The 13852-nt window shown below is 44.0% G+C and overlaps 1 protein-coding gene across 16 annotated transcripts in view; it reads left to right on the top strand.

Annotated features, from left to right (window-relative positions):
- LOC133410560 (muscleblind-like protein 2a) overlaps positions 1 to 13852 on the top strand; it is an 87064-nt gene that overhangs the window by 39074 nt on the left and 34138 nt on the right. Inside the window, exon 1 of one of the 16 annotated variants that reach the window (XM_061692025.1) lies at positions 2615 to 2686. The exons of the other annotated variants lie outside the window; for them this stretch is intronic. The gene's annotated coding sequence lies outside the window, so the exon portion shown is untranslated. Of the gene's footprint in view, positions 1 to 2614; positions 2687 to 13852 lie in introns of those variants that run through there. 16 annotated transcript variants of the gene reach the window in all.

Below are 13852 nucleotides of genomic sequence, written 5' to 3'. Positions count from 1 at the left end.
CACAGTACTGCTTCTTAGTGAGGCATGCCTTCCCCAGTGCACTTGTCACTTCAGCCCTCAGTGGCTTCACTTGATGCAGACTGTTTTCTTCAACTGCACATACACCTCGGGGTGCCTTCAACCCATAAGAGAGCATCCTTGGGGAAATCATCACAGCTAGCAAACAACAAGCTGATCAAGACATGGCTCTTGTGCTTTGGGTAAAAAAAGGTGTATAGCAATCAACAGCATCTGCAGAATTGTAATTTCGAGTCCATAACAGACTCCGATGGTTAAGTTAAAAAAAACATATACACTGTATAATAATAATAATAGGTGGCATGGTGCGCAACTGGTTAGCACATCTGTCTCACAGTTATGAGGACTTGGGTTCAAATCCGGCCTTGCCTGTGTGGAGTTTGCATGTTCTCCCTGTGCCTGCATGGGTTTTCTCCAGGTAATCCGGTTTCCTCCCACATCCCAAAAACATGCATGGTAGGTTAACTGAAGACTCTAAATTGCCCATAGGTGTGAATGTGAGTCAGAGTGGTTGTTTGTTGTTGTTGTTTGCCCTGCGATTGGCTGGCAACGAGTTCAGGGTGTACTCCGCCTCTCTCCCAAAGATAACTGGGATAGGCCCCAGCATGCCCACAACCCTAGTGAGGATAAGCGGAATGGAAAATGGATGGATGGATAAAGTTCTAAAGTCAAACTGAAATCTACAGCCTGGACTGGCTCAATCCATTTCAGCATACCTCATGAGACCTCAGTTTGGTCAGTAAAGGACTCACTCCAGAATAGTATTTTCGGCTTATGTGCCAAAATACAATATGAAGTGTGTCAGAAAAGCTACATTGAAGTAATCCTCCTGCAGGCTAACACGCTTTCCTAGGCTTCTTTGCCGTTCCTTCAAGCACTCCTGGAAGAATTCTTGCGGGATCCTCTGCAGGAGGTTCATCTAGAACGGCGTTGTTCTCCTTTTCCAGGAACTGTCAAATGCTCAGGGGATTGTGAGTAGTCATGGTGAAGTTGCCACCAGTTGTCCAGCCACAACTCTCACCTCATATACTGAGTAAAGCAAACTCCATAGGATGTCTTTGTAGATGTGCTGGTCTGGCCCACATTGGGGAAAACTCGTTGAGCTCTATTTCCCTGACTGGCGCAAATCCGGTGCGGCGTAACTTTTCGAGGGGGCAGGTTACACCGGGTTGTCGCAGACTCTTATTTAACATACTGTATTTAACCAAAGGGGCTGTCTGCGCCGGTTGGCAGAAACACAGCCATCTTTAGTCGCCAACAATCAAAAACAGTCTTGCATGCATGGAGAGATTCGTGCCATTGTCACTTGGCCGCTGGGGCGAAAGACAACGTAATTACAGCTGGTGATAACTGCGTCCTCACCCATGCACGATCGTAGGTGCATATGCCCCAAGGACCCTATAGTTTCATGCTAATCTAATGGGGTGATTTAAAAAAAAAAAAAAAAAAAAAAAAGGCTAATAATGATGATGCGTTCAATGAACTGTTTCTACAATGATTCAGTGGGTTTAATGTTTGCTGTTCACATATTAATGTATAAAATAAGTATGATCCAACCCACGTCCACAGATCTCATGCATCTGTCCGTCCACTCTGAGGATGCGGGCAAGACCCGGTTTTGGTACTTTAGTCCAACGGTGCACTGCCAGCACATTTAAAGTGGAATGTCTGTGTGGGAGGGGGCATCACCACACCCGGCTTCAATCCTCTCTAAATCGGTTCTTTCATTTCCTTTAAAAGTGGCACAGATAGTCTCTCATATGGTGGCGTCATATATGCGGAAGAGGTCTCAGCTATCAGTGCAAGACTGGTATTCCATTATTAAATAGAGAATGAGCCCATGAAAAATCGATGGTGACTAAAATGTGTCCGCTGACCTCATTGATTTATATCCCCTCAAACGATCGTTCGTTTCCACCCCTCACCTCCCTGTACGGGCCGACCAGTACGTGGATTTAAAAAAATATAACAATGATAATAATAATGCATTCAGTGAATTGATTTCTACAATGATTAGGATGCCCACTGTTTAAATAGATCTGTCATCCGCCACACACGTCCGAGGACCTCGCCTGTCATTCTGCCTGCATGTACATCGATCAGCTTGACCAAAATTGTGTTACATCCCCGCGTGACAACTTGGCCGTAGTATTAAGCAGGTGTAAGTTTAGATGGACTGACACCATAATGTTACTCCGCCAAGCGTATCTCCAAGGGCACCCCCACTGGGCTGACACAGCCCAGCTTGGCAAAGCTGCCAACCCACAGTGGGTCTTGTGCTTCCATGAAAATGAAGATACATCACTGAAAATAGAGCCTTCAGTGACCAAAATGTCATATTCTCCGGGTGGGAGTCAAAGGACACCCCACCGCTGCACCTACACCGCCCAGGTTTGCACTGACTGGTTTGCAAATAGGCCAACGCGTACCATATGCACTCTTGCGCATGTTCCGCACTCTACGTACATAGAGCCTGTAGTTTCTAGTTTGGGTTTGAAATACATCTTTTGTGACACCAGTCCTTGAACCTTTATGACATATCATGGCTAGGTCAACAGTAAGCTGACAATATTAATAATTTGACTGTAGTAATTCCTCTACATACAGGGATGTCAAACAAATTTTTGTTGCAGGTCACATTGTTGGTTCGGTTTCTTTCAGCGGGCCGGTAAGACTGAAACAAATGTTTCATCGCCTTGTCATAGTATTACATGTTCACAACAAATTGATGCATAACTAGTTTTGAAATCGGAAGTTAAGGATACTGTAATAGTTTGTTCAACTATTGTTCAAGTTACAGGTAAAAGGGGGTTGTTAACAAAAAGATTGACACAATATAACTAACAAAACATTATTGTATTAGCAACAAGTGGCCGCCATCTTTTCATCATTTTTGCTTTTCTAAAAAGCATAGAATTAGTTCTTCAAAGGTGTCTAAAATCCCCCATAACAAATAAATTCAAGGGAAAAAAAATACTTGCTAAAGACAACGACCTATTCTAATGCCCACACTGCTCTTCTCATGAATAATGTTCCATTTGTGCTATTAAAGTTGAGTGTTTAGGGCGAGTGACACTGTTTGAAATGTCATGGTAATTTTGAAAATATATTTCCAAAGGTGCGATTGAAAATTTCCCCAGATGTTGGGACCAACCCAAGTAATCCATACATACAAAGAAAGTTGAACAAATAAGCTCAGAAATTAAGTTGTGTGTAATAATTTGAAATGACACAGATGAAAAGTATTGACCACGCCAAATGGTATTTATTTAATACTTTGTGTTCAACACAACATCCCAACTTCATTTGAATTGGGGTTCTAGCACCACATATAGTTGGGGGAGATGCAGACTGGAGAGAGCTGTAGAGATGCTCAGAGACATTGTGGATGCTGTCCTGCCAGAAAGAGCTGAAAATCTGGACTGCGCATATTTAGACTGCTTATGAATTGTCTGAATAAACTGCTGTTAAGACACACTGCTGCGGTATTATTGCTGAACTCTAATGTTGGGCACCAAATGCGACAGCTCTCATATTGTCAGTGGCTTTAGCTACGAAATCAAGTCTGACTTTGTCTGAACATCTCTTTTTGTCTCCAGTCCCCCCTCCCCCGACTAGTGTGGTCCTTCCCACTTAGAGAACCTTGATTACTAATAATACTGTAAACGTGTGTAATTTCACTCACCTGACGTTTGTATTCTATATAGTCTACATCAAGGGTGTCAAACTCCTTTTTGTCTCTGGCTGCATTTCCCTCAGAGGGCCGTTAGAACAGTGAAATGTTTAATCACCAAATCATATTACCATTACACAACAAATTGAGGGATAACTAGTTTTCAAATCAGAAGACAAGGATAATAGTTCAAGTATTGTTTAAGTTACTGTAGAAGAAGGGTTTGGTAACAGAAAAAGGCAATATCTCAACTTTATTGTTATGACAATTTGGAATTTGTGGACAGATTTTAGCAAAAATCACGGACGTTGACGAGCCTGATTTGCTTTTGCGGGCCGCATCTGGCTTCTGGGCCTTGAGTTTGACACCTATGGTCTTCATCATCCTTCAGTCACACACACACCTGAATTAAAATTTATTTTTTTATATATACAGTACATATAAAATGGTAGTTTGTGTTGTTCGGGAGTCAATTTAGGTTTTGAGAATTATTATTGTTGAAAATTGAGTAAAAATGATTCTTAGTCACAAGTTGATTTAATTATGAAGTGCAATTACTACTTTTCACTACATTCTCTGTGACCTAGTTTTGTGCCTTTAGAGACAATCACTGTGATCAGTTTTAATACACGTAGTTGATAAACTGAAGATAATTGCACTTTTTTTCTCAGAATTTTTTTTTGTAAAGTGATATTATATTTCATTAAATATAAATAATTCCCTAATGTACTTGTGTTAAAAGAGAGGGGCAAAACACCAATTTACTGTTATTCATAATGATTATGTGATGAATTTTCTGGTCCAGGCTATACTTGACATCATATAAGGCTGAATGTACCCATTGAACTACAATGAGTTTGACTCCCCTGAATTAGTACTTCTTGCTTACTTTCTCTGTATTATGAATTATAAACCAATACCTCAACTTTCTTGTGTCAGCAACCAAAGCTTTAATCCCTAAAGTGGGGGTATAAGCAGCCCGCAATGCCCGGCCGGGCCCCTATCTGCTGAGTATGTTCGAAAGAGGCTTTGAACCACAGATCCGCGTACTTCCTTCCATCTCATTATCTTCCTTTATCTGTCCTATGGATTTAAACAACATCTCAACATGCCCTGACATGCTTTCAACTGTGGCAACAATATCTAAATGTACTTGCTTTTTCTGTCAATTTTGTTCCCCTCATTTGCATTTGTAGTAGATTTTATTTTTAGCGTACTCACTACCTCAAACGCCAAGAGTGATTGAAACTGTTGCAAAATTAGCAGAAGGCCTGCTGTTTTCTCTTGGGATTGTGGCACAGTTCTTTTAAAATAGGACATAAAAAGTGTGTTACCTATTACTATGAAGTCTCACTGATTTGGCTAGTTAAAGTTCCTATTTGATACAGGATTTGTGGCACATTTATTTTCACAGCATCACGTTATATAGGCTACAGATCTTTTCTTGGGATTGGCCTACCATCAGACTAAAGTGGATTCTGACATAGCAAATCAGTGTACAGTATTGTACCATGTGAGTGCAGATTAGAGAATCTAGGGATGGTGGGTTCCATGTCTCAGCAGGTCACAGATGATCAGATTAACTAAAGCAGAGCTCCATCCTCGAGTTGGATTAGAGATGACCAACTCTTAAAAACTGCAGGGCCATGGCCATTCACAAGCGTCTGTGTATTATTTCCAGAGGAAATGATGATTTGGATCTGTCTTGAGCCAAAGTTCAAACCTTAAAATCAAAGGTGATAAAAGGGTAGGCATATGTAGTATTTGTAGTCCTCCCCTAAATATTGATAAATCCACTATTTGTGTTTGAGACTTTTACTGTTTGTTGCTGACGGTGTAGTGGTGCATTCGCCTGACATTGGTGTGGGCAGGATGGGTTCAGTTTCCACTCACTGACAGTGTGAATGTGAGTGCAAATGGTTGTCCGGGTCTATTTGTGCCCTGCGACCCATTCAGGCTGTAGTTCGCCTTTCGCCCTAAGTCAGCTGGGATAGGTTGCGCCGTGACCCTGTACAGTATAAACGATATTGAGAATCGATGGACTTTTTTTTTTTTTTTTCCCTGCTTCTTTTTGTCCCACAGCCCACAAACACTGTTGCAGAGAGAGACAAAAGTCTTTCATAACCTGCTCAATTTATATCTCACTGCTCATCTATAGTGTAATTTCATACAGTCACAACTAGGAATGGAACCGTTTACTGATAAATTGTGATAACATTCCAATTGGTATGACATATAAACCCCTCCTTGAGCCGTCACCTTGTTGTGGTGGAGGGGTTTGTGTGTCCCAGTGATCCTAGGAGCTAAGTTGTCTGGGGCTTTATGCCCCTGGCTGGGTCACCCATGACAAACAGGTCCTAGATGAGGGACCAGACAAAAGCACGGCTCCAAAAACCCCTATTACAATAAATGGATTCAGGTTTCCCATGGGCTCACCACCTGTGGGAGGGGCCATAGGGGTCGGGTGCAGTGTGAGCTGGGCGGTGGCCGAAGGCGGGGACCTTGGCGATCCGATCCCCGGCTACAGAAGCTGGCTCTAGGGACGTGGAATGTCACCTCTCTGGCAGGGAAGGAGCCCGAGCTGGTGTGTGAGGTCGAGAAGTTCCGACTAGATATAGTCGGACTCACCTCCACACACAGCTTGGGCTCTGGTACCAGTCCTCTCGAGAGGGGTTGGACTCTCTTCCACTCTGGAGTTGCCCACGGTGAGAGGCGCCGAGCAGGTGTGGGTATACTTATTGCCCCCCGGCTCGGCACCTGTACGTTGGGGTTCACCCCGGTGGACGAGAAGGTAGCCTCCCTCCGCCTTTGGGTGGGGGGACGGGTCCTGACTGTTGTTTGTGCCTATGCACCAAACAGCAATTCAGAGTACCCACCCTTTTTGGAGTCCTTGGAGGGGGTGCTGGAGAGCGCTCCCGCTGGGGACTCCATTGTTCTGTTGGGGGACTTCAATGCTCACGTGGGCAATGACAGTGAGACCTGGAAGGGCGTGATTGGGAGGAACGGCCCACCCGATCAGAACCCGAGCGGTGTTCTGTTATTGGACTTCTGTGCTCGTCATGGATTGTCCATAACGAACACCATGTTCAAGCATAAGGGTATCCACACGTGCACTTGGCACCAGGACACCCTAGGTCGCAGTTCGATGATCGACTTTGTAGTCGTGTCATCGGACTTGCGGCTACATGTCTTGGACACTCGGGTGAAGAGAGGGGCGCAGCTGTCAATTGATCACCACCTGGTGGTGAGTTGGCTCCGATGGTGGGGGAAGATGCCGGTCCGACGTGGCAGGCCCAAACGTATTGTGAGGGTCTGCTGGGAACGTCTGGCAGAATCCCCTGTCAGAAGGAGTTTCAACTCCCACCTCCGACAGAACTTTGCTCATGTTCCGGGGGAGGCTGGGGACATCGAGTCCGAGTGGACCATGTTCCACGCCTCCATTGCTGAGGCGGCCGACCGGAGCTGTGGCCGTAAGATGGTCGGTGCCTGTCGTGGCGGCAATCCCCGAACCCGTTGGTGGACACCAACGGTGAGGGATGCCGTCAAGCTGAAGAAGGAGTCCTATTGGGCCTTTTTGGCCTGTGGGACTCCTGAGGCAGCTGATGGGTACCGGCTGGCCAAGCGGAATGCAGCTCTGGTGGTCGCTGAAGCAAAAACTCTGGTATGGGAGGAGTTCGGTGAGGCCATGGAGAGAGACTTCCGGACGGCTTCGAGGAAATTCTGGTCCACCATCCGACGTCTCAGGAGAGGAAAGCAGTGCACCACCAACACTGTGTATAGTGGGGATGGGCCGCTGCTGACCTCGACTCGGGACGTCGTGAGTCGGTGGGGAGAATACTTCGAAGACCTCCTCAGTTCCACCGACACGCCTTCCCATGAGGAAGCAGTGTGTGGGTTCTCTGAGGCGGGCTCTCCTATCTCTGGCTTTGAGGTCACCGAGGTAGTTAAAAAGCTCCTCTGTGGCAGGGCCCCGGGGGTGGATGAGATTCGCCCGGAGTTCCTAAAGGCTCTGGATGTTGTGGGGCTGTCCTGGTTGACACGCCTCTGCAATATCGCGTGGACATCGGGGACAGTGCCTCTGGATTGGCAGACTGGGGTGGTGGTCCCCCTTTTTAAGAAGGGGGACCGGAGGGTGTGTTCCAACTACAGGGGGATCACACTGCTCAGCCTCCCTGGTAAGGTCTATTCAGGGGCGCTGGAGAGGAGGGTCCGTCGGAAAGTCGAATCTCAGATTCAGGAGGAGCAGTGTGGTTTTCGTCCTGGCCGTGGAACAGTGGACCAGCTCTACACCCTCGGCAGGGTCCTCGAGGGTGCATGGGAGTTCGCCCAACCAGTCTGCATGTGTTTTGTGGACTTGGAGAAGGCGTTCGACCGTGTCCCTCGGGGAGTCCTGTGGAGGGTGCTTCAGGAGTATGGGGTACCGAACCCCCTGATACAGGCTGTTCGGTCCCTGTACGACCGGAGTCAGAGTTTGGTCCGCATATCCGGCAGTAAGTCGGACTCGTTCCCGGTGAGGCTTGGACTCCGCCAAGGCTGCCCTTTGTCGCCGATTCTGTTCTTAACTTTTATGGACAGAATGTCTAGGCGCAGCCAAGGCGTAGAGGGGGTCCGGTTTGGTGGCCTCAGTATTGCATCTCTGCTTTTTGCTGATGACGTGGCTCTGTTGGCTTTATCAAGCCGTGAGCTCCAACTCTCACTGGAGCAGTTCGCAGCTGAGTGTGAAGCGGCTGGGATGAGAATCAGCACCTCCAAATCTGAGACCATGGTCCTCAGTCGGAAAAGGGTGGCATGCCCTCTCCAGGTCGGGGATGAGATCCTGCCCCAAGTGGAGGAGTTCAAGTATCTTGGGGTCTTTGTATCGGTCCGTTGTGGGAAAGAAGGAGCTAAGCCGAAGCTCTCAATTTACCGGTCGATCTTCGTTCCTACCCTCACCTATGGTCACGAGCTGTGGGTCGTGACCGAAAGAACGAGATCCCGGATACAAGCGGCCGAAATGAGTTTCCTCCGCAGGGTGTCCGGGCTCTCCCTTAGAGAGAGGGTGAGAAGCTCGGTCATCCGGGAGGATCTCAGAGTAGAGCCGCTGCTCCTCCGCATTGAGAGGAGCCAAATGAGGTGGCTGGGGCATCTGATTCGGATGCCTCCCGGACGCCTCCCTGGTGAGGTGTTCCGGGCACGTCCCACCGGGAGGAGACCCCGGGGATGACCCAGGACACGCTGGAGAGACTACGTCCTTCGGCTGGCCTGGGAACGCCTCGGGATCCCTCCGGAAGAGTTGGATGAAGTGGCTGGGGAGAGGGAAGTCTGGGTGTCCCTGCTAAAGCTACTGCCCCCGCGACCCGACCTGGATAAGCGGTAGAAAATGGATGGAATGATGGATGACATATAAATTTGTATCAATTTTCATCAATTAATGACAGTTACCTCCTAGATTTCAAAAACATGCATGGTTGGTTAATTAAAGACTCTAAATTGAATGGAATGAAAATGAATGCTTGTTTGTCTATTTGTGCCTTGTGATTGGCTGGTGACCAGTTCAGAGTGTACACCACCTCTCACCAAAAGTTAGCTGTGATAGGCTTCGGCACACCAATGACCCATGCGAGGATAAGTGGTAGAGAGAATGGATGAATGGAATGGGTAATTAATTAATTACTACCATGTCTGGCGTCTGGGAATGGTAGTTGTCTTTGTCTTCGCCCATGCAACAACACCAAACCAATGGAGAAAGTAGATGGGAACCATCGAAGACAAAGAGGACGTGACTCAGCCAAGAAAAGATGTCAGGCACATACTGTATATTGCAGTGCTCCGAAACATGGCCTCAGGCAGCCTAGGTAAAGGATATTTTTTCTCCTACAAAGAAGTCCAGGGCAGACTGACAGATGGAAAATCAATAATAATTACAAGATAAATACATTAAAATTACCCTGTATGCAGAGAATGATAGATGAAAGTTGCTGTAACTGGGATAGTAACACACAAATCTTTTGAGTCATCACTGTGATCACAATGTCTTAGTAATTTTAAGTGAATTTTTTGTACTCGTGCATAAACATTCTTTTTGGTCATTGCTGTTTATAATTTCTAGTGTGTAAAAAGTGAATGAAGTCTTATTAGATTTTTTTTGGTATTGAAAATAAAGCTTTTGAATCTTTTATCTGTAATATCATGATGATAGTGATAACTGTGATCATTTTGGTCACTATAATTGTGATATGAAATGACAGACAGTCCTTTCACTACTGCAGCACTTTTTCCATCAATTTTTTTATAGATCACCAATAATTATTACTTAAAGACAAATAGACAGACTTTCCACTTACACATCTTTCATAGTGAACAAATTGTAGTGCAGTGGCAGCTCCCTGTACACTATAAGCAGTGCCAGTGCAGTATACCAACCATACTTTAAGTAATGTTGATAACTGCGCTCAAATATCACTGCACAAATATAAAACGAAGCAATGATAGCCTATGGCAATGCTTACAAAATATAACACAGGTGTCTGCATAAAAAGGCGTACATAATAGAGATTCTGCATGACTAAGCAGCTGAACGGAACTGGTTAAAAAAAAAAAAAATAACACCAGTGTCTAATAAATAAGATCGACTGAAAAGTGAAATGATCACCTGTGGTGAAGGCATCATGATGCAACAAAGCCCACCTATTTGACTTGATCCATATTTAAATGTACTTCCTCGCTCTTACATAGATCCAGGCATGTCAACAGCAGCTCTCATTCTCTATCAAGGCTCTTAATTATTTCTGAAACAACCAGGTAGTATGCATGTTAGACTTATCAATAAGGGAATTTTCTTGTTTGCATTATTTAACTCCCCACTATGCATATGTTTGGTCATAAAAAGGGTACTTGGTGACAAATAGGCCTTATTGACTTGTTTTTAGCCACTGATTGACATTATCCATTACAAGGTCAAATGTAAGCAGAAAGCATTTGGTGATCATCTCTCATGGATTTTCAGTTTTTTGCGGTTCAATAGTTTTTAGCAACTCAATTTCCTTTCCAAAACGAAACACAATCCTCTAGAGGAAGGGGTTTTCTTTTTTCTTTCCCCCCCCCCCCTCCTCTATTTGTTTTTGAGAATGAAGTGAAGCACTGTCCACGTGCACCCAGTGCCTGACTACTTTGCCGAGAAGTGGTATCCCTGGATCTGGCTGGAGCAATATGATTCTTTTAAAGACAGAGCAAAGTGAGTGTATCCCCTCTTATTTTTATTACATCTGCTTTATACTATACATACACTATTTGTGTCTGAGACATTAGCTGTTTATATATATTGTCATCTCTGATTGCTTGCCTGCATGTGTGTGGTCTGTGTCTACTTGTCATGTGCAAATATACAGCAGAAAGTTTCTCTTGAGGGATCAAATTGACAAAGGAAAGTTCAGCATTGCTTTTTTGTGTGTGTCAAATAGTTATTAAAAAAAAAAAAAAAAAAACTTTTGAAACCCGCCTGAACAAAAATGGTGGTACCTTTCACTTTAGATTTTGTGTACATTTTCTTTAAGTAATCACCACAATCAAACTATTATCTGTAATGCTCTATCAGACCTTTGCACCTGTGAGGTATATTTGCCCACTCCTTGTGAGAAAAATAGGATTTAGGTCCGCGCTCATAGAAAGCCACTAAAGAATAGTCCAGTGTTTTGTTCGTAGCTGTTCTTGAGTGTTTGGGTTACTTAGCCTGTGGGAGACTCATGACCTACGACTTGGACCAAGCTTTTTGTCACTGGGCAGCACCTTTCGAGATCGAATGCCTTGATATTGTTGGAATTTCATTGTACCCCACAATTCAAAGACACCCCATGCCGGATTGCCCAAGCTGTATTTATATCGGGATGGGATACACATGGATGGCATTGTATGTAATGACACACCACATTTGTAGGTGAATATGGAAACATTTAGCCAGCCATTCATCCACGTATCCCATTTTAGACACAGTCATGCCGAATAAAAAGGACCTTACAAAACTGTTCCGACAAGGTTGGAAGCCTAGAATCGCCCAAGTTCTGACTGATAATTAATTGATTAAAAGTTGTGTCCTGAGACTTTTGTCATCCATGTAACGTAAAAAAAAACTACCTCACGTGGGCAATTCATTTTACAAAGAGGCAATGTGAGAAACTAAACAGTTGTCGAGGGTCATATTAACATATGTGTAATGTAATGTATTTATTTAAAGCATTAAATTGGTTTCAATGATCTGCTACTTGGTGTATGTTTTTATAATTAAAACATTAGAAAAAATTATAAGCAGTCATTAAAATTACATTATTATACGACGAGGGTAAGTTCATAATAAATGAAGCCTTAGTTTGACGCTCTAATCATTCCCTCGTCGTCAAAATAAAAACGTCAAACGCCCCTTGATTTTGTTCAGTTTATTTGAAAATACAAATGATGGTGCAAGCATTGAAGGTGAAAAATAAAGATTTTAGTGAAACATCCAAAACATAATCTACCCCAATTCCTTTTACAAGGCGATTCACAGCCTAGAGGCAAGCAAGCATTCTGTGTCCCTAGGAGCCAGAGGATAGAGTGGCCTTTGAAGGAAAAATGCAAATTGTTACAGTGGTTAAAGGAGACTCCCACAACTGAAGCGCTGTTCTGCAGACTTGATAGAAGACTGGCCCTCTGTGTCTGTGCCACCCACAGATATGCGGCACTCATCACTCCAACCATTCAGATAGGATGATGGAGGAGGTGGGGATGGATTTTGCCACTCATGAAGATGTCATAGTGAAGTCCGGCCTGGGGATGCCAGCGCTACGTAGTCTGTTTGGCATGCAACTAAAAGCGCGTTCTCCCCAAAAATAGTGATCCTCCTTTGAAGGGCAAAGGTTACTAGGCCAGTTGTTTTAACTAGGTGAAAGGTCGTTTGCTTGAGAGCAGGGGTTTGTAAAATGTTTTACCACAAGGCCCAACATTTTATGTGCAAAGTGGCCCATTTGAATATTAAATTTAATGTTACTTGTAATAATCCCTCAAGGTGAAGTTCAAATCCCACTCTGCTATATATTTGTGTTGCACACCACACAGATAACAGGATCACACACATGCAGGACTGTCAAAGTGAAAGGGGCACTCACACAGGTGCTAGAGGTAAGGGGGTAGGTGCCTTGCACAAGCTCACCTTGACAGTAGTCAGGAAGCACACTAATATCTCTACAACAACTTGTTGCCCTTTTACATTCTACTGTGGTACTCGAACCCATTACCCTTTGCCTCCAAAACCCAAGTCCTTACAGATGAGCTACTGCCGCCCCTACATTCACAATGCATTGGTTTAATTGATGTAACTAAGTATTCCATAACTAAATCAAATCCACTTACAGTTTAACAAGCTAAAATATTGTCGACTAAATTACATTTTACAACATGATTATCACAATGACAGATCGATACTAGATGATAGATAATTTATCATATGTACTGTGTATAGAGGTGGGTAGGAACGCCCTGCATTTATTTCATTACATTTACTCGAGTAACATTTTGGATAAATTGTACTTGTCAGAGTAGTCATAATTTTTACTTGAGTATTTATGTTAAGAACTTACTTTTATTTATCAATTACTGTTAGCGCAATCTATTTTAGACTTTCGTTTTCAACTTCCGCAGTGGCAGTTTTGCACCAGTCCAATGTAACCATGGTGATGTTTTACTCAAGTTCACCAATCAAACGACACACTAAAGTCACGTTCGCAGTCTCCTATTGGGCTTCGTGGGCCAATCACAGTGACTCATATGGGAAGAAAAAAAATAAAATCAGCGCAACTTGTGTATTACATTTCATACTATGAAGAAAAACAGCTTAGTCATGCAGTCCAGTCTTTATGTAACTTCCCAAACTTGGATATTTCAGTCCACTTCAAACTTAAGAAAACATCTTGCGGTAAGTTGCATACGTTTTTGTTTTGGCTGTGCGTATGACATTAGCTTTATTTAATGGTCATAAGTAGCTGTTAAACATGCATCTTTGCCATGGTGTAATCTGTGTTTGAATGTGATTGGTTACTCCTAAACGCAGCCCATTTACTGTATAAGAGGGAGTGCACCTTTGTGTTTTATTCAACCTTTATTTAACCAGGTAGAAGACCAGTTGAGACGGAACATCTCTTTTGCAACAGTGAC

Source organism: Phycodurus eques, chromosome 1 (genome assembly GCF_024500275.1).
Source record: "Phycodurus eques isolate BA_2022a chromosome 1, UOR_Pequ_1.1, whole genome shotgun sequence".
NCBI classification, from domain to species: domain Eukaryota; kingdom Metazoa; phylum Chordata; class Actinopteri; order Syngnathiformes; family Syngnathidae; genus Phycodurus; species Phycodurus eques.
Note: the sequence above shows the minus strand (reverse complement) of the source record. Positions and strands in the feature narration are given on the sequence as shown.